General features: G+C 40.2%; 2 long non-coding RNA genes across 13 annotated transcripts; one reads left to right on the forward strand and one right to left on the reverse strand.

The window, feature by feature from the left end:
• Positions 1–2,879: 2,879 nt before the first annotated feature.
• LOC124883717 lies at positions 2,880–13,630 on the forward strand. Of its 11 annotated transcripts, XR_007042280.1 has the most exons (16): positions 2,882–3,076; positions 4,815–4,927; positions 5,067–5,131; positions 5,286–5,468; positions 5,617–5,692; positions 5,807–6,077; positions 6,309–6,389; positions 10,371–10,444; positions 11,043–11,087; positions 11,339–11,536; positions 11,630–11,726; positions 11,843–12,005; positions 12,134–12,237; positions 12,319–12,465; positions 13,001–13,124; positions 13,490–13,630. It is a non-coding gene; the product is annotated as an uncharacterized LOC124883717 (long non-coding RNA). The 11 variants fall into 11 exon arrangements; XR_007042285.1 differs by adding an exon at positions 12,800–12,842 and having other exon boundaries at positions 2,880–3,076; positions 4,815–5,468; XR_007042279.1 differs by having other exon boundaries at positions 2,881–3,076; positions 5,067–5,468.
• On the reverse strand, positions 13,399–17,494 carry LOC124883718. Of its 2 annotated transcripts, XR_007042290.1 has the most exons (4): positions 17,318–17,494; positions 14,933–15,042; positions 14,484–14,772; positions 13,399–14,398 (listed from the first exon to the last, which is right to left on the reverse strand). It is a non-coding gene; the product is annotated as an uncharacterized LOC124883718 (long non-coding RNA). The 2 variants fall into 2 exon arrangements; XR_007042289.1 differs by lacking the exon at positions 14,933–15,042 and having other exon boundaries at positions 17,318–17,472.
• Positions 17,495–19,107: the final 1,613 nt, after the last annotated feature.

A 19,107-nucleotide genomic window follows, 5' to 3' on the forward strand; every position in this document is an offset into this window, starting at 1 on the left:
GGAGATGATTGTAGATTTTAAGAGAAACAGGAATAACTCAAAAACTATTTCTATCATGGGAGAAGTGGAGGTGGTGGAGGAGTATAAATACCTCGGTGTTCATCTGGACAACAGACTAGAGTGGAGATGCAACTGTGAAGCCATCTACAAGAAGGGACAGAGCAGACTGTACTTCTTGAGGAAGCTTAGGTCCTTTGGTGTTTGCAGCAAGATGCTGCATATCTTCTATAAGTCTGTTGTGGAAAGTGTGATCTCTTCTGCCATCAGCTCCTGGGGAAGCAGCATCAGAGCCAGGGACTTAAAAAAGCTCAACAAGCTGATAAAAAAGGCTGGCTCTGTTCTGGGAACTCCTCTGGACCCTCTGGAGATCATTGTGGAAAGATGGATTCTTCATAAAATGAAGAACATTATGGAGAACCCTGAGCATCCTCTTCATGAGACTGTCCTACAACAACAGAGTGTCTTCAGTCAGAGGCTTCTTCAGATCTGCTGTAAGACGGAGCGCTACAGGAGATCCTTCCTGCCCACAGCCATCAGCATCTACAACGGCTCTTTGAGGAAACCTTCATAATATGAGCTACAACAACATTTAATTTCCTTTTGGGATTAATAAAGTATTTTTGAATTGAATTGAATTGAATTGAATTGAATTGAATTGAATTGAATTGTTACTTTGTATCAAAAAGTAAAACATTCCTAACAAGAGACAAACAAACAAGTTGGTGGTTAGCAGCTCCAGCAGCTTCTGCCCCTATACATTAAATAAAATACAATAAATAACTCTAGACAAACTACTGAGTAATCAAATGAACAGTTGATAAAACAGTAAGCAGTTGTAACATTAAACACAGCTGAAATACACTACATGAATTACAATAACAGTTTAAAACATTTACAAAATATGGCAAAATCGAATATGAAAAGAATTTATATAATTAAATTAATCTAAAATATATGTTAAAAAATCATATTTGTTGAGAAAACACAGAGGTGATTCTAATACATACCACAGTATCAGACAACAACAGAAAAAGGGGAAGAGCTGACTGTTACTGGTTGCTATGGTAACCACCAACTGACAAGAGTAACATAAAAAATTTATATAGCAATAAAAGTCAGGAAAAAAATTAATTGTTGATTAAATAAAATGAATTTGAAGAATAAATAAACAAATTTTGACAAACTTCACATCAATAGTGATGTTAAAATAAAACCCTGTTACACATGCAAGCCAACAAGTTCAATTTTGGATTAATATGACCAGAGCACCTTCTTCCATATCTTTTTCGGATTATGGTTTGCACAGTGCTCTGTGAAATTTGTAAAGTTCTGGGTATTATCTTCTAACCTAACTCTGCTTTCAATTTCTTCACTTTTTCTGTGACCTGCCTGCAGTGTTCCTTGGTCTTCATGAAGCTGTTTGTTCTAAAACTCTGAAGTTTAAATATATATTTGCATGCCATACCTTTTGAATATTTATTTAAAATGGAAAACCATGTGTGGTTCTCTATTCCACTTGATGTTTGTAGGTGTAATGTGACAAAGTAAGTAACAGATCAAGAAGTATTTATTCTTTTGCGGGACAATGTATCTTAGGTTACTTTCAGTCCAGAGTTGACTTTAGGAAGGATATTTCTAAAATGTAAACTCAAAGAGAATATTTTTGAGGTTTTGGGAAGATCACTGTTGGGCTAAAGGTCAGTCCAAACACCACAACCTTTGGTAGAAACCTATACTTAAAGTTGGAACATCCACATCAAAAGGATTATATTTAGTCCATGTCAAAATCTAGAAGACTGTCCATGTCTTTCTCTTTTCTGTACACTGAGGCAGCAGAACACATTAGGTGTTCTAATAAATGACAGCAGTAAAGCAGATAATGGGTGCCTTGAAATGTGTGCTGATAACAATCTGTGAAATAAGCAAGCAAAAGGTATAGTGTAGCTGAGCAAGTAAAATCTTTTTCTAAACATGTTTGTACTTGGTTAATTTTTAAATCCATAAATCAGCCAAGCATGATAGGCCACACCTCCAAAAACAAAAGCTCACTATGTAAAAACACTGTGTCTTTCTACTATCACACATAAAAGGATTACATCTGTCTAGAAGAGAATAAATGAAGCATTAAAGAAAAAGCATGATGGCATATTTCCTTTGACAAAAGATAAACTGACTATGCAAACAGGGGCTTTTGTTTGGATAGTTGTATGTGCTGATTCACTCAATATGTAAGAATTATTATCTTTTAATGTGAAATAGTTGCTTAATTAGGGCCTGCACAGTTGGTAACACTGCTTCCTTGCAGCATGAAGGTCCTGGGTTTGACTCCAGCTTTCTCCCACAGTCCAAAAGCATGACTGTTAGGGTTATTGGTCTATCTAAATTGCCCTTAGGTGTGAATGAGTGTGTGTATGGTTGTCCAGTATGTCTCTGTGTTGCCCTGTGATGGACAGGATTGTATAGGAGCACCAGCTCCTATACAATGTATGGGAGAAGCAGGTATAACAAAAATGGATGAATGATATCTGAATTGGACTAATGTAATACAAGTAAAACAAAAAAAAAACTAAGTTGGAAATATGGGAAGAAACTTGTGCCATCAGAAGCTGAATTTGAATTGCTCTGATTGAATTTGTATTCGCAAATTTTAAATTAAATGTATTGGTTTGAAAATGAATTTAAATAAATTGAAACTGAATTAATTTGAATTGCTCAGACTGAATCTGTATTTGCATACTTTGAAAATAAATGTATTGGTTTGAAAATGAATTTCAATAAATTGAAACTGAATTTAATACTTTGAAACTGAATTAATTTGCTTTGAAACTGTATTTCGTTGTCTACAAAATTAAGTTTGACTACTTTTACTTTCAGCTCTATAATTCAAATTCAGTTTCAAAATTCAGTTTTTGGTGCCACACATCTGGGTCCTTGAGGAAGGTCACAGAGTAATCAAACTCAGATTCACCGATTTACGGTTCACATCAGGTGAAACCTCCTTTACGGCACTTGTTTACAGAGTACTTGAGCTTGACGGGGGTCCACCATGTCAGATGACCAGCAGTCAAACTCTCAGGTTTGTATTAAATTTATTACATGTGTAAAAAAAACGTCATGTAAACAAATGATGGACTAACAGTTATGCTAGCTGTAGCTGTTAGCTAAAGACGTTAAGTATTTAGCTAATGTGCCGCCGTAACAGGGGTTTGGGATTTATTTTTCATGCACATGGGATAAGATACGGAGCCTGTGAGCTGACATGGGGGGAAAAATATAGTGTGCGCACGAAATACTAATTTGTGGCTGCGAAATATATATAACGTTCACAATAAATTAATTCGTTCCAACGAAGTAGACATCAAGTGACCTGTTGCGGGAGATGTGTAACTCATCAGTATAAGGTGGGTGTGTAAATATGTATGTCTGCAGAAGTGCTGTGTTGCCAGGTGAGAAATGTAGGATTATCGTACTAGAGACGTAAAATTATCGTATTTTGAGGGAAATTATCGTACACTCGTCATAACCACAATAACAAGTCTGTTGGTGTGTTGAATAACGTCTAATAGGAACTCGCAGCTTTGTGGCGTCAGAACGGAATGGATTTATCAACATCTGCAGCCCCACAGTGCCGGGCTCTGCTTCTTCTTTTCTTTTCCTCGTTTCCTCAATCATGGGCGGGCGCAGTGGACTATTCCGCCAATCATGGCCGTTGTTCTGAGGCCAACGCATCACGTCACTCATAGGTCACATTTAGAAAAGCACGATTGGCTGGAATTTCCAGCATCTGTTCCCGAATCCGGACACAGATGCCTTCAGGGTTCACAAAAAAACTCCGACAAACTTTGGCGATACACTGATGACGACTGATTACAACCATACATTCACGGAATGGTCAAATTATCGTACATTTGGCCTTTTTTTTTTTTTAGGAATATTGATTGTACATCGTACAGAGAGCAAAATTGTCGTACAAATACGATAATTATCGTACACCTGGCAACACGTGGCGCTGTCAGACTGGGACCAAGAAGAGTGCAGAGAGCGAACAGTGTGCGTCAGGTTGTGTGTTTGTGTTTTCGCAGTATGCACAACCGCGACCAGGGAGGAAGTTCAGCTGGCCACGGTACATTTGAAATGCAATCAGTACAGTTTTTAAAAACTCAGCTGCTTCAGCAGTTCAGTCCCTTCATTATTATAGAAGACTCACCCCCTGTGACACGCAAGTTAACCCTGAAGTGATCAACCATTTCAGCCCTGGAGGAAGCATCTCCCGTCACGATCACGAAACGAAAGCAGAAAGGATGAACACCTGGCTCTCAATATTCTTTTTAAATGCCTCTCACCAATGAGAAGTCCTTGCGATGCCAAGCTTCTCAGAATCTCTTTGTAGCTCATCCCCAACCTAAAATAAAACTCGATCAGTTGTTGTTTTGTTCCTCCATATGTTTGAGAAAGTGCGCTTTATAGGAAGATTATGTTTTAGTATTTCGTATGCACGTTATATATAGATAGATATATATATATTTGTCCCCCATGTCAGTTCCCGGGCTCTGTAGATCATTGCGAAAGCTGAATATTTATCAGTTGTATTCTCCCAAACTCCTGTAAGCTTCCATACTTCCCAGAGTAGGATGAAGTCAAGTTTATTTACATGTGAAATGATGGTCCAAATTATTGCAGTTTGGCTTTTATCAAACTCAGCATCCCAGTTCTTTAACTAACTTTAACAGATATTCTAATTCATTACTGCATTACTGGGTTGCCTCTCTGATATACTACCTCATAACATAATGCTCAAATGTTATGCTTTACAGGCAGATAACTCAGAAGTTGTCAGGTCAGCAAGACACCTCCTAAATTTACTAACAAATGCATCTACCCCTGGCACTGTTCGGTCCAGTGTTCAGACTGCCCAAGAGCCTTCCAGGTGTTGTGAAACTAGACACAACAAGAAACACCTATAGATTAGCAGAACATTTAAATTATCTGTGTTAATGTTGTACTGTATGAATTACTCAGCATTAAATGATGTGATGCATCCTCCTAATATTGTGTCATTCTAGTAGACAAGGAATGAGCCAGGAGAGAGAGAGAGAGATGTCCGACCAAATATCCACACAGAAATGACTAGGTTCCTTATTGTATTTATTCCTTTGTCAGATTTGTTCATTACATTTACTTTTAAAATTTTTTAGAAGCAATAACTTGGTCAAATGTACAGTAACATTGTTATGTCAATTTTTAAAAATCATTACATGTCTTTTCCTGGTCTTTATGGACACAAGGGGAAACGTTGATGCTTTCAAGGGCCTTCCAACCAATTTCCACCTGTTGAGATCAAATTTACATTTTATCTCCTACCCAAGCCTGTTCAGTCTACGCCTAAAGGCAGTGAAAAAGTCTTCCATCTACAAGCCTGTTTGGGACGCAGATCTACAGCAATACCTAAGAACTTCAGTCATGATGAAGTAATGTACTGCTCCACATTGCCAAAAAAATCTTTTTGTTGTAACCTGATATCTGGATATACCTTAACATAGTTCACTACCAAAATATTCTCCTTTTTATAAATAGAACTGAACTGATGGATCTGGTGGTTAATAATTTATTTTAAAGGTATGTTCAAGACTCAAAGAACTGTATCCAAAGCTGGAAAGCATTTCTGGGGGCTGGCTGATTTGCAAAGGAGCAGGTACAGTCCAACCTCTAAGTTGATAGTAAATTGGGTCATGTGATCACCATGAAAGCACTGTAATGAGTACTGCCACATTTTGAATAGAATAAAGCTATTAACTTTTCTTGATAGGTGGATGGGGTTCCCGCAAGCTAAATATGGTGTCTCCTGAAGACAGTGGTTACACTGGCTCACTGCTAAAGACTGCAAGTGGAAGTGGCAAAACTGTGTTGTACATTGCTCCCAACCAGGAAGAGCTAGACACCCAGCCACTGCCCCCTGGATCCAGCTCATTCTCTAGTATGCCAAGGCGATGTGCCACTCCTGTCACACCAACCATCCTCTTCAAATCCTAGCACTTCACGTTGAAAACTGTCAGCCTGCTGAAACTAATGTGCTAGAGGTATGTACAGTCCCATCACGTGGATGATGTTGGGAGTCAGCATTTAAGTAACTTTTCTCATGCAAATCTTAGAAATGACAGCAATTTACTTTTCAGCTTGTTAGTTTTGAAAATGTTTAGATCAGTCAGGAGTTTCATGTGCAACATTTTCAATGTCACTGAAATTGGCTGTCCATCTCTGTGTAACACAAACTAACTTTGTACTTTGCACTTGGTACTTTCCCTTATCAGATTCCTGATGAAGACTTGGATTGCACACCACTTTCTACCCCAGATATTGATGGAAACTATCAATCAAACTCAGACCCGAGGGTAAAGTTTTTATCCTGTCATCCTTTAGACCAGTGGTTCCCAAACTTTTTGTCCTGGGCCCCCTTTGATTTATAGGTAAATTTTGCTGCCCCCCAGCCCAGCACACATTGACCCTCCAACCAGACACACGTATTTTGTTTTCAAACTCTATTGCAATTTATTTTACAACTCAGTAAACTGCAGTAAATTACAGGTTGCAATAAAATAAACTCGAGTCATTCAAGTAACAAAACAACAAACCATTTTACCTTTTACAGTGTAAATATTTCAAATGTAAAATTTTTTACAGTATAACAATATTCAACATTGCTATTAACATGTTTTTAAAAAATGTGAAAAATTGGTGTAAAACACAAACAACTCCCTGAGAGGAAAAATAAGGTTTCTTGTGAAAACAGCACCTTTCATATATTTTTAGTGACTGGTGTGAGCCTGCTTGTTGCTGCAGATCTTCTCAAATCTGGGTTGCAATTGTGAGATTGCCACTCTAAGTTCGTTTTCAATGTCGAGCTTTGATCTGTATTTTGTCTTGATTGAGGCCACTGCAGAAAAACCTGTCTCACAAAGGTAGGATGTGGCAAAAGGGAGATGTATGGCCAGGGCTCTCTTACCTAGCAGTGGATAATCTTTCTCCACTCCAATCCAAAATGCAGCCAGTGTCTTTGACTTAAACTGTAGCCGCATTGTTGAATTAGAGGTGACATCAATGAACTGTTCCTCTGATGTGCTGAAGTTTGTAGGTGGTTTTGCACAGAAGGGATCACGGATCCAGTCATATTCTTTGGAATCCTGCACCAGGAAACATCTCAGGAAATGTTTCTGAAGGGCAGAGATGTGTGCTCGCATGCATGAGATCACTGTGTTCTGCAGCTTGTTGTCTTCAATGAATAATTTCACGTTCTCAAATGAGTCCGCATTACCGTTTTTCAGTCGTTGCTGCCAAATCTCAAGTTTTCTGATGAACGATGTGATTTTATCTGCCAGATGTGGGAGGTGTGTGTTTGTGCCCTGCATCTGCAAATTCAGTTCATTCAGTTTTAAAAAACATGTCACTGAGGAACTTGTTACAGGAAAATTTGTGGGCAAGTCCACAGCCTTCTTCCTTCAAAAAGATGCGGATCTCATCTCGCAGCTCAAAGACCCTGGACAACACCTTCCCACGTGACAACCATCGGGACTTGCTGTGAAACAACACGGCTTTGTGCTCAGAGCCCATTTCCTCACACAGTGCCGAAAAGAGACGGGCTTTGACAGGTCGTGTTTTGATGTAGTTGACTGTGGCGATGACATCGGTCATTACTTCATTAAGCTCGGAACTTAGCTGTTTAGACGCCAGTGGTTCGTGGTGTATCATGCAGTGTGTCCACTGCACATTAGGGGAGACGCGCTTGATGAGCGCTTGCAGCCCTCCTCGTTTCCCAGCCATAGCCTGCGCCCCGTCTGTGCAGATCCCCACACAGTCCTCCCATTTCAGATTGGCCTCTTTCAAGTATGAGTCAATGATTTTAAACAGTTCCTCTGCAGTAGCTCTGCCGGGAACTTGTTTGCAGAAAAGCAACTCCTCCCTCATGTCATCTCCATCTATGAATCTGACGTAAGTTATCAGTAAGCAGTCTTTGTTACTGTCGGTGGCTTCATCCATCTGCAGAGCAAAGCGGCTGTCACGCACCTTTTCATTAAGTTGCTCCTCTATGTCCTTTGAAATGTCATTAATGCACCTACCGATAGTATTATTAGACAGAGGAATAGCCCGTAGTTTGCTGGCTGCTGTGTCATCAATCATAGTCGAAACTATGTCCATAGCACAAGGAAGTATTAATTCCTCCGCGATTGTGTGCGGCTTTTTACACTTTGCCACCCGGTAGGCAACTTTATATGAGCTGAGTTGAGCGTTTGCCGGTACATTTGCAGCTTTAGTAAAGAGACATTGCTGGGCACGGCAGTATACGAGTTTTTGTCGAAAAAAATCAACTGCCTTATCTTTGTGCTCTGGATGTTTTGTCTCCAAGTGGCGTCTGAGCTTGTTAGGCTTCAAACTGTCACAAGCTAGCACTTTAAGACAGACAACACACTGCGGTCTCTCCTCATTACCCACCATTGTGCAGGTGAATCCCAAGGCAAGATATGATTTGTCATATTTTCTAACCTTTGGCTTTGAAGAAAGTTGTTTTGGAAGCAAATTTGGTGATTCTTCATCTTCTTTTTTACGTTTTTGTGGGAGTCCCGCCAGAAACCTGTCCATTATGCTAACAGTGTCCAAGCATTCTTTTTTTCAGTTATTTATACTGCGCCCCCCCTGCAATGACGCTGAGCCCCCCCTAGGGGGGAAAATCAACCTCTGCTTTAGACTATTCATAACCAAATAAAAAGAAACAAAAAGATAAATGCAATGAATTCTGTGTGGACAAAATTGCATTAATTTTGAGCAGTCTCGAAAAAGAACAAACATGTTCATTGTTAAGGGTTGGATTTATTCATTAATTTTACAGTGGGTACCCAGGGATACCAACTTTTAAGTTTTTTTTTTTTTTTTTTTTTCTCTGTCTCCAGCACCCCTCCCATATCTGCTTCAGCTCTGTGTCTTGTCTTCTTTTTGGAGCCTCTTTTTGCATATCTTCAAAATTAAATTCTGAGTTATGGATTTGGTCAGCTAGTCTCTCAATGCAATTGATCAAATTTTCTTGACGAGAAGACAGGGTGAAGGAGAGCCCAACTTGTCCGGACGGGACGTTTATCTCTGGATACACAATGGACTCCTGGCAGAAGTGGAGGATTGTGTGTTTGTCGATAATGTCAGTCGAGGATGTGGAAGATGTGTATATAATTGGATGTTTGATATCAGGATTCCTGCTGTTTGGAGTCAGCGGTTACCTGGCATATCGAGAAATTTGGAGAATGTCAGCATCTGTTCTGGCAATTGTGAGGCTGCCTGGCATGTGTGATGGGATCGTCAGGGCGATCAGCACTCAGACTGAGATGTTATGTGAGCTGAATCGCAGACTGGATGTGATCCTTATACAGGATCGCAGGCAGGTTGTGGTTCCTGGACTCAGGGGTGAAATGGGATAAATCTTGGAGAAAGTTGTTTGTTCGGATCTGGCGAAAGACCAGGAATTTGGCTGTTTGGATTCGCCTTTGAGAAGCACCAGCGAGACTCTCAAGGCTGACGGAAAATTAAGAGTCAGCCTAACCCAAATAATTATTGTTTTTGTGAATCTGGCTCCCCTGCACGGCCTTGATGGCTGGCTATCTTCAACTTCTCCTGGAAGTTATGTAAACATGACGCTCTGCTCCCTCTGCCCCCTCCCTTCCCTGAGGACATCTGTGGACCTGCTCAGAACTTTGTGGCCGGTTGATGAACATTCCAACGAACCATCAAGGACAATGGCCTCTGTGACTGCTTCATGGACTTACTTGCACACACACACATGCTCAAGATAAACATATGCACCCCCTCACACCACCTTCACCGTTCCCAGCATGATGTTGTTTTGTCAACTTGTTGCTTCTTTGTGCTGAGGTTTTTTACAATCTCAAACTGTATCCTGCCAAGAATAAAGTGTGAAATATGATTTTTTTCCCTCTACTTACCTAATGTGGCCTCTTTTCTCATCTAGCAAGGGCAGCGCCTGTGAGTGGGCAACAAAGACTCGGTGACCCGTCCCCCCCTTGTCTTGTGTCATGATGTATGTTTGGATGGGTTGTACTGGAATTATAATTTCCCCTCGGGATCAATAAAGTATCTTTGAATTGAATTTGAGCCATAGCTGAAAGATGAACAGCAATTAGATGTACGAAATGAAGCAAGATTAATTTTTCTTGCTTTTAAAGTTAGTTTTTTTTTCTTCACTGGCTTTTACAGCCTTTAGAGGAAGATGTAGTTATGGTGTCCTCAAATGCAATGGTAATGTTGACTGCAATATTTCAGTGTCTTGAGTCATTACTATTTCAGCTCTCATAATCATAATGCTCCTGTTACAGACTCCGTGCCCTATCTGTGGTCAGACATTTTCTCAGAATGAGGTGGAGGCACATGCAAGCGAGTGCAGTGAGAGGTAGTACAGTGTTTTGCTTTCCACTAATTATTTTATATATTTATAGATGACATTAAAGGCTTTGTTACTGGCTGAGCTGTGTATCTTACACACTGGCTTTGACCGCTGTACACATTTTTTTCTATTTGGTTTTGCCACTGTTTGCATAACTTTGTAATTGTCATTAAGTCTTGCTAAAGTACTTGCTGTACTTTGAACAAGTTCACTTAAGGTCAAACTTTTAAAAGTATTGTTTTATATTTTGCTTTTTTTACATTATGTTTACACTCACCGGCCACTTTATTAGGTACACCTTGCTAGTACCGGGTTGGACCCCCTTTTGCCTTCAGAACTGCCTTAATCCTTCGTGGCATAGATTCAAAAAGGTACTGGAAACATTCCTCAGAGAGTTTGGTCCATATTGACATGATAGCATCGCCTTTCTTCCCCATTCTGATTGAACTGCAGCAGATCATCTTGACCATGTCTACATGCTTAAATGCATTGAGTTGCTGCCATGTGATTGATTAGAAATTTGCGTAACGAGCAGTTGGACAGGTGTACCTAATAAAGTGGTCGGTGAATATATGGTTTTCACTCTGGAAGTTTGTCATTGCAGCAATGCAAGCCTCCTTCCTTTAAAAGAGAAGATTTGCCTTTCCAGGTTTGTATTTATTAGTAGTTTTTGATGCTAAATGCATTGATTCTCAGGATTTTGGACCACATACTCCATATGTAAGTGAATGTACTACCTATATGCTTTGACATTACAGAATAGAAAAATAATGCAGCCTAAGTCAAATACCACCAGTGGTGACCCATGATTAAAAAAAAAAAAAAGCATTGAACAACACAAATACACAAAACATGACTCACATAGTCATTTTTCTAACAGTTTTTTTTTCCTCCTATCAGTCTGGATGATATCCTGCAGGCCATAACAGCTGCTGTGAAAACACATGAAGAGTTCCCCATCACAATATCAACATGGTAGAGCGAGGCCTTGCACAGTGGAAGAGGCAAAAAAGGGCATTGCTACCAATCAGCTGAGGGTGACATTTATTGGAGAGGCAGGCGTTGATACCGGGGCATTAGGGAGATAATTCCTTACAGGTACACAGTTGAAATGTGACTTAAATTGTGTAAATTTAAGATGCAATAGAATTGAAAAAAGCTACCTAAATGGAATAACTGTTTGCATTAAAGATATGGTTGCAGGCTTGGAGCAAAGATTATTTGAGGGTGACCACACTGGGAAGTCTCCCAAATATTCCTTACTCGATCTTGATCATGGAAACCTCCGGTAGGGCTTGTTTACATATAGTTTTCTGTTTAGTTTTAGTCTGAGTCTCCAAACATGACCATCTATATGTTGACTTTTGTTTTCTCAATAATATTTCTCTGCTCGTCTTTTCTCAGGAGTGCCGGTGAAGTTTGGGCAGCAAGTCTAGCACAAGGTGGGCCACCACCCTGCTGCCTCAAACATTGGTGTTATCAGTATTTGTGCAATGGAGAGCTGCAGATTGAAAACATTACGAAAGAAGATGTCTGTGATGTTCATTATACCTCTCTCATCTCCAAGGTATGAGGTCTTGGAAGGTTTTACTGCTCTAAAATATTTGAAATTATATGTTTGTGGCACAGATTTGCAATTTCATTTGTAAGTTTTGGGATTCTGGAATTGGTCATGTTATTGAGTGTCCTTTTAAGATTGAGTGTGCCACAGAAGATGAAATGACAGAACTCACTGAGGAAATGTTGAGCTGCGGCTCTCATGGACCTGTTAATGTTGACAAGAGAGAAGAAGTTATTCGGTAAAACTCTTTTACTCTGTGATAAAAGTTCATTGGGTTTTTTTTTCCTCATTGAACTGATTTCTTTTTACTGTATTTTAGTGCCATTGTTCTTCATGCCATACTTCGGTTGGTGCCCAGCTACTCTCCCAGCTACATGATGGTCTGAAACTTTATGGTCTTAGTGATCTAATGAGCCAATACCCAAACATCTGTTGGCCACTGTTAGGCCCTGGAGTGGAAATTAAGGTGAGTAAATGTAGGCTTTAGTAGAAATACTTTCTTTTAACATAATAGTGCTTTTACGTCTGAAACCTAAAATTTCAGCTTAAGTACCTTTAACTATAACTTTAGATTGCAGACTTTTAAGTATTATAACATGCAATCCACAGGTGCACGCGACAAAACATTTTCAAAATTGTCTGTTTGCTCTATAGAGCCTTGAGCCCTTATAGCAAACACAAGGAATCAGGTTCAAGGAAAAACTCCCTTATAATAAATATACATGTATAAGTGTATATATGTATGTGTGTGTGTGTATATATATATGTATATATAATGTATGTGTGTGTGTGTGTGTCAGTTGAGGCAGCTAAGGTACCTACATGAAACCTATAGAGTTAGAGGTACGTGCAAACTGGCAACATTACACTGATATTGAAATCACTCTTTTTGTGTGTCCAAGGATACTGATTCTTACTGTAAATGCAAAGTGATAAGTCTTTATGTCAGTTACACATTTTGATTCAGGTAAACTTATAATTTACATTGCTGGTTTTGTCAGGCTGATGCAGACTTCGCTTTTGAATCATGCCATCCCAAGTTCAGTGAGAAGGGCTCCAACAAAGAACAGCTGGAAATGAGCATTATGAACCATCTACAGGACTTTTTGCAAAAGCTGGAATCATGTAATTGCTCATATAGTTTTTTCTTTGTGTACTTAGTCTGTTTTAAAAATGTAATGAGGTTAATATTGACAGCCATGACCCAAGGTTTTGAAAGTAAGTATTGGTTTTCATGCAGGTTGCTGTTTCAGCAGTTTTAAATCTTTTTATCAGAAGTTTCAATGTATGTCAGAAAACGTCTGACATCTAAAAACACTAAAACAGCAAAGTGTGAAAACCAATACTTGTCATTTTCAAACATTTTGGCCATGGCTACAAATTACATTGACATGTATTGTTTAGTCAAACATTACATTTTTTTATTTTCTTTGTGCAGTTACAGGTAAACAGTATACAATCTTTTATTTAAATGACTTGTCTTTAAAAAGGTGAAGAGCCAGAGGCGGGTGACAGTCCAGTTCTCAACCCAAGCACATTCTTGCAGTGGCTTACGGGACAAGGCCACATTCCTTTCCTGCTAGAAGAGAAGAGAAACTTCAAAGTCTTCGTGCAGTTCAACCACACCTGTCATATTCAATATGGTGTTCGTGCAGTTTGCTACCCTACAGTTACAGCATGTAGTAATACAGTTCGACTGCCTGTTCAGCATATACAAACATATAATGAGTTCAAGCTTGTGATGACAAAGGCCTTCCATTTTATCATGTTTAGGAGGATGATCATCCAGCTTAAAATCTGGATGATCAATGGAAAGTAAGTAAAACTAAAAACAAAAGAATGTTTTTGATACTGATCTTTAATTTTTATATTTTTGATGGTGTTCATCGTCAGTCATTTTTGATTGCCTTTAAACAATTAAAGAGTAGTTACAATAGCGCACTGATTTCTCTCGCTCTTGAATGTGGCTGTGTCAACTTGACAGAATCTATTTGGGTTGGGAGTAAAAGTCCAGAATGTGGAAATAAATGCTCAGTACCCTTAAAACTGGGAGAGACTTTTATAATTGAGAAGGAGGGATTATTATAAACTTATATCAATGAGGTCAAGCATATGATATAGAACCACATTATAAGAATCACCACATTCTTATAATTTCACCATCTGATGAGCCTAGCTATGACAGTGAGTGAAGGTGATGTAGGTGCATAGGATGTGAGTGTGGTTAAATAAATGTCTCTTCCAAAACTGGATGAAGGCATAAGGGGATTAATGGCACAGCGCAGAGATTCAATATCTTCTGCCTTCAGTGGGCGTTCCATTTGTGGCACAGTAACAACTGGGTCTGCATGATGGGATGGTCTTGAGCTCTCCCAATCAATTTCCTGCATTTGGATTCCCTAAAAACAAAAATTATGTAATATGATTTTCAAAATGTACACATTAAGAGGCAGTACAACAAAATCTTAGTAATTATTACTCAACTGCCACATTTTCCTCAGACATATCTGGCTTTCTGATGGGGCACTGCAGCATCCCAAGTTCTCACAGCTGGTTTGGGGAAAGGCTACGCTCTGTCCTGATGGGATGATCATTCCAGCCAGCAGAAAACTTGGCCAAATCAGCCTTGAGCCTTGGGAGGAAGGTGTACTGGGCACTGAAGAGATGAAGACTATCTGAAATGTTGAGAAATCCATCTTCTTCCAAGCTGTGTAGTACATCATAATAAACATGTGTCACGCCTGTCCAAACGTCCCTCCATAGGTGCTCAATTCTACAATTCAGAAACACAGAAAATCAAAGAATGTTAAAGAACAGCCAAACTGCAATTAATCAGGAGTCAATTATAATGACATTGTTGCAACGTCATTATAACGTTGCAACATTGATTGTGACAGCATTTGATAATCATTACAGCAAAAATAATACACTACCTCTGGTTGTGTACGCTTTTTCCACTAATAAAACTTCCACAACCTGTGCCTTTCACGTTAAACATCATCTCAGCAATCTGGACATTTTCAACTCCTTGGTCAGCTCTCACCTTGTACCATGAAAGATTTGGAAAAAAGTATTCAAAGTTTATGCGCTTGCAAAATTATGTACAGCACGGATAAAATCCTGATAATTCAATGTTGAATGAATGGCTGACAAGCTGACAAATATCGTGAGACACTCAAGCTTCATGCAGCATATATCTACTGGAGCATTATTTATAAGGCCATGTCATGGTTGACACGTCTCTTCAACATTGCGTGGCGGTCAGGGACAGTGCCTCTGGACTGGCAGACTGGGGTGGTGGTCCCCCTTCATAAGAAGGGGGACCGGAGGGTGTGTTCCAACTACAGGGGGATCACACTCCTCAGCCTCCCTGGTAAGGCCTACGCGAGGGTATTGGAGAGGAGAGTCTGGCCAATAGTTGAACCTCGGCTTCAGGAGGAGCAGTGTGGTTTTCGTCCCGGCCGTGGAACACTGGACCAGCTCTATACCCTCTACAGGGTGCTCGAGGGTTCATGGGAGTTTGCCCAACCGGTTCACATGTGTTTTGCGGAACCGGAGAAGGCATTCGACTGTGTCCCTCGTGATGCCCTGTGGGGGGTGCTCCAGGAGTATGGAGTCAGGGGCCCTTTACTAGGGGCCATCCGGTCCCTGTACGAGCGGAGCAGGAGTTTGGTCCGCATTGCCGGTACTAAGTCGGACCTGTTCCCAGTGCATGTTGGACTCCGGCAGGGCTGCCCTTTGTCACCGGTCCTGTTCATAACTTTTATGGACAGGATTTCTAGACACAGCCAAGGGCCAGAGGGGGTCTGGTTTGGGGACCAGTGGATTTCGTCTCTTCTTTTTGCAGATGATGTGGTCCTGCTGGCCCCCTCTAGGCAGGACCTACAGCATGCGCTGTGGCGGTTCGCAGCCGAGTGTGAAGCGGCTGGGATGAGGATCAGCTCCTCCAAGTCCGAGGCCATGGTACTCGACCGGAAAAGGGTGGCTTGTCCTCTTCAGGTTGGAGGGGAGTTCCTGACTCAAGTGGAGGAGTTTAAGTATCTCGGGGTCTTGTTCACGAGTGAGGGAAGAATGGAGCGGGAGATCGACAGACGGATCGGTGCGGCTGCCACAGTAATGGGGGCGCTGTGCCGGTCCGTTGTGGTGAAGAGAGAGCTGAGCCGAAAAGCAAAGCTCTCAATTTACTGGTCGGTCTACGTTCCTACCCTCACCTATGGCCATGAACTTTGGGTCATGACCGAAAGAACGAGATCCCGGATACAAGCGGCTGAAATGAGCTTCCTCCGTAGGCTGGCCGGGCACTCCCTTAAAGATAGGGTGAGGAGCTCGGCCATCCGGGAGGGGCTCGGAGTAGAGCCGCTGCTCCTCCACATCGAGAGGAGCCAGTTGAGGTGGCTCGGGCATCTATACTGGATGCCTCCTGGACGCCTTCCTCGGGAGGTGTTCCAGGCACGTCCCACCGGGAGGAGGCCCAGGGGACGGCCCAGGACACGCTGGAGGGACTATGTCTCTCGGCTGGCCTGGTAACGCCTTGGGCTCCCCCTGGAGGAACTGGAGGAGGTGTCTGGAGAGAGGGACGTCTGGGCGTCTCTGTTGAGTCTGCTGCCCCCGCGACCCGGTCCCGGATAAACGGAAGACGACGAGTACGAGTACAAGTACGAGTAGTAATAAGATCACTGTTCGTGCAAAAGTCACTTAAGGCCCTTTCATGATTAGTTTTTTGTTTGTTTTTCAATTTATTTTGCCCCCCACGCATAAGATGATAGAACACTGATATTTGTGTCTTTTAAGTATTGGGTTATCCTGCAATATTAGACAAATATGAACCTTGCGGAACTGATCAAGGTAAGTTTTCATATTTCCTGAGTGAAATTGAGCAGCACCAGCATCATATTCAAACCATAAGATTCCACTGCTAACTTTAAAACCACGAAAATTTAGCATCTTTTGCTAACAGCTACTGGTACCATAATTGGTTTAAATATAATCTGAAGAGAGTGTCCGTCACCTCTAAATAAATTGCTAAAAGTGACACAAAAGTATATAACGGATAAGCATTAGTAGGTACTTTGACCCGTATTATATGTCATTTTTTTATTTTATTTGACATAAAACGTGTATGTGACAGTTGTAAATATGTCATTAATGTAAATGTTCTGAAGGTAACTTTTCTGTTTTCCTCTTAATTTCTTAACCGTTGCCTGGATTGGTGTCGGTCTTCAGTATTACCGTAATGCATCTTGGGAAGCTAATCTTTAAGAGAGAGCTAGCGTTAGCTCACTTGACCGCAGTAATAACTGTTACAATTTAATACAAACCTGAGAGTTTGACTGCTGGTCATCTGACATGGTGGACCCCCGCCAAGCTCAAGTACTCTGTAAACAAGTGCCGTAAAGGAGGTTTCACCTGATGTGAACCGTAAATCGGTGAATCTGAGTTTGATGACTCTGTGACCTTCCTCAAGGACCCGGATGTGTGGCACCAAAAACTAAACTTTGAAACTGAATTTGAATTATAAAGCTGAAAGTAAAAGTAGTCAAACTGAATTTTGTAGACAACGAAATACAGTTTCAAAGCAAATTAATTCAGTTTCAAAGTATTAAATTCAGTTTCAATTTATTGAAATTCATTTTCAAACCAATACATTTCATTTCAAATTTGCGAATACAAATTCAATCAGAGCAATTTAATTTCAGTTTCTGATGGCACAAGTTTCTTCCCATAGTTGGAATTGGTCAAAAACATTGTCAGATTTTTAGTTCAGAATAATATGTTTTAGGCCTATTGTTCTGGATTAAATTAGGAATGCTTAGATAAATTGATCTTGCCACTTTACTGTTGTCAGTTATTTCACTTTAAATGCCAGAAAGGTTCTAATATGGATTATTAACACACTGTGTTTAGTCACATGAGACAAACATACATTTGATATATTCCATATAGCTCCCAAATGGGTGTTGGAAATTTCCTAAGTGATTCCAACGTGCTTTTCTTTGGCATTTTGTGCCTGGCCTTACTGATTTTACCAGATAAAAATAAACACTCCTTCAGGCAATTTCTATGGCATGTTTAACTTCAAGTTGGAGTTTTCCCATTACTGTGGAATGACATAGTCACAGAAAAATGTAGAAAATTGCTGTGTCAAAGCTTGTCAGGCTGTGGTGTGATGGTGGATCCCAAAATGCAGTGGCTGTGAATTGAAAAAAGATTTAATCACCAAAGGGAAACTTGCAGGCAGGCAAGTAGTTGCAGATGCAGGGATGGACAAACTTATGCAAAAGAGACTTGGCAGAACATGCCTGGAATTGACAGAATAAATGTGATGTTTCAAAGAGGAATGAACAGAAAGACAGTGTATATATAGAGAATGGTGCAGGTGAAACAGTGAGACTGATTGCATGGTGCAGGTGGAAGAATGAAGCTGATTACTGGCCGACAGAGCCAGGAGGTGAAAACAAACATGGCTGGAACAAAACAGAAATTCAAGAACATAATCGAATTTATCTACAGCACGGATAAAATCCTGATAATTCAATGTTGAATGAATGGCTGACAAATATCGTGAGACACTCAAGCTTCATGCAGCATATATCTACTGGAGCATTATTTATAAGGCCATCCAAATCTTACTCTATCCAGAAAAAACTCAAGTGCAGTACTGGCTGTGTTGTTGCATGCAGTATTAAGGTACATAATCTAAGTGGGAAAAGATTGTTAATTGAATGAATTAGTAGCAGCTCAAAAACACATTAAGAACAGAAATATATACTGAATAGAGGCCAATTTCACAATTTGGTTTACTAATGTGACAGCCTCAGAAAATAGTATAGAAACAGAATACACACTATGAACAAAATATATGAATCATTGAATTTCATTGCAGAACGACAAAATTCTAAGTTGTCAAAAAAAAAAAAAAGTCTTGGTGGGTTTAATATTAACTTGTGATGAATACTCAGTATGTGCTTTATTCAGTTAGAAAACTTGCCTTTCTTGAGAAGCCATCAATGCCACCAAATATTACAATGTTATATCTGTTGGTTACACAAAAAATAGAAAATTGCTGTGTCAAAGCTTGTCAGTGTGATGGTGGATCCCAAAATGCAGT

This window comes from Girardinichthys multiradiatus, chromosome 18, assembly GCF_021462225.1.
Source record: "Girardinichthys multiradiatus isolate DD_20200921_A chromosome 18, DD_fGirMul_XY1, whole genome shotgun sequence".
Taxonomy (NCBI): domain Eukaryota; kingdom Metazoa; phylum Chordata; class Actinopteri; order Cyprinodontiformes; family Goodeidae; genus Girardinichthys; species Girardinichthys multiradiatus.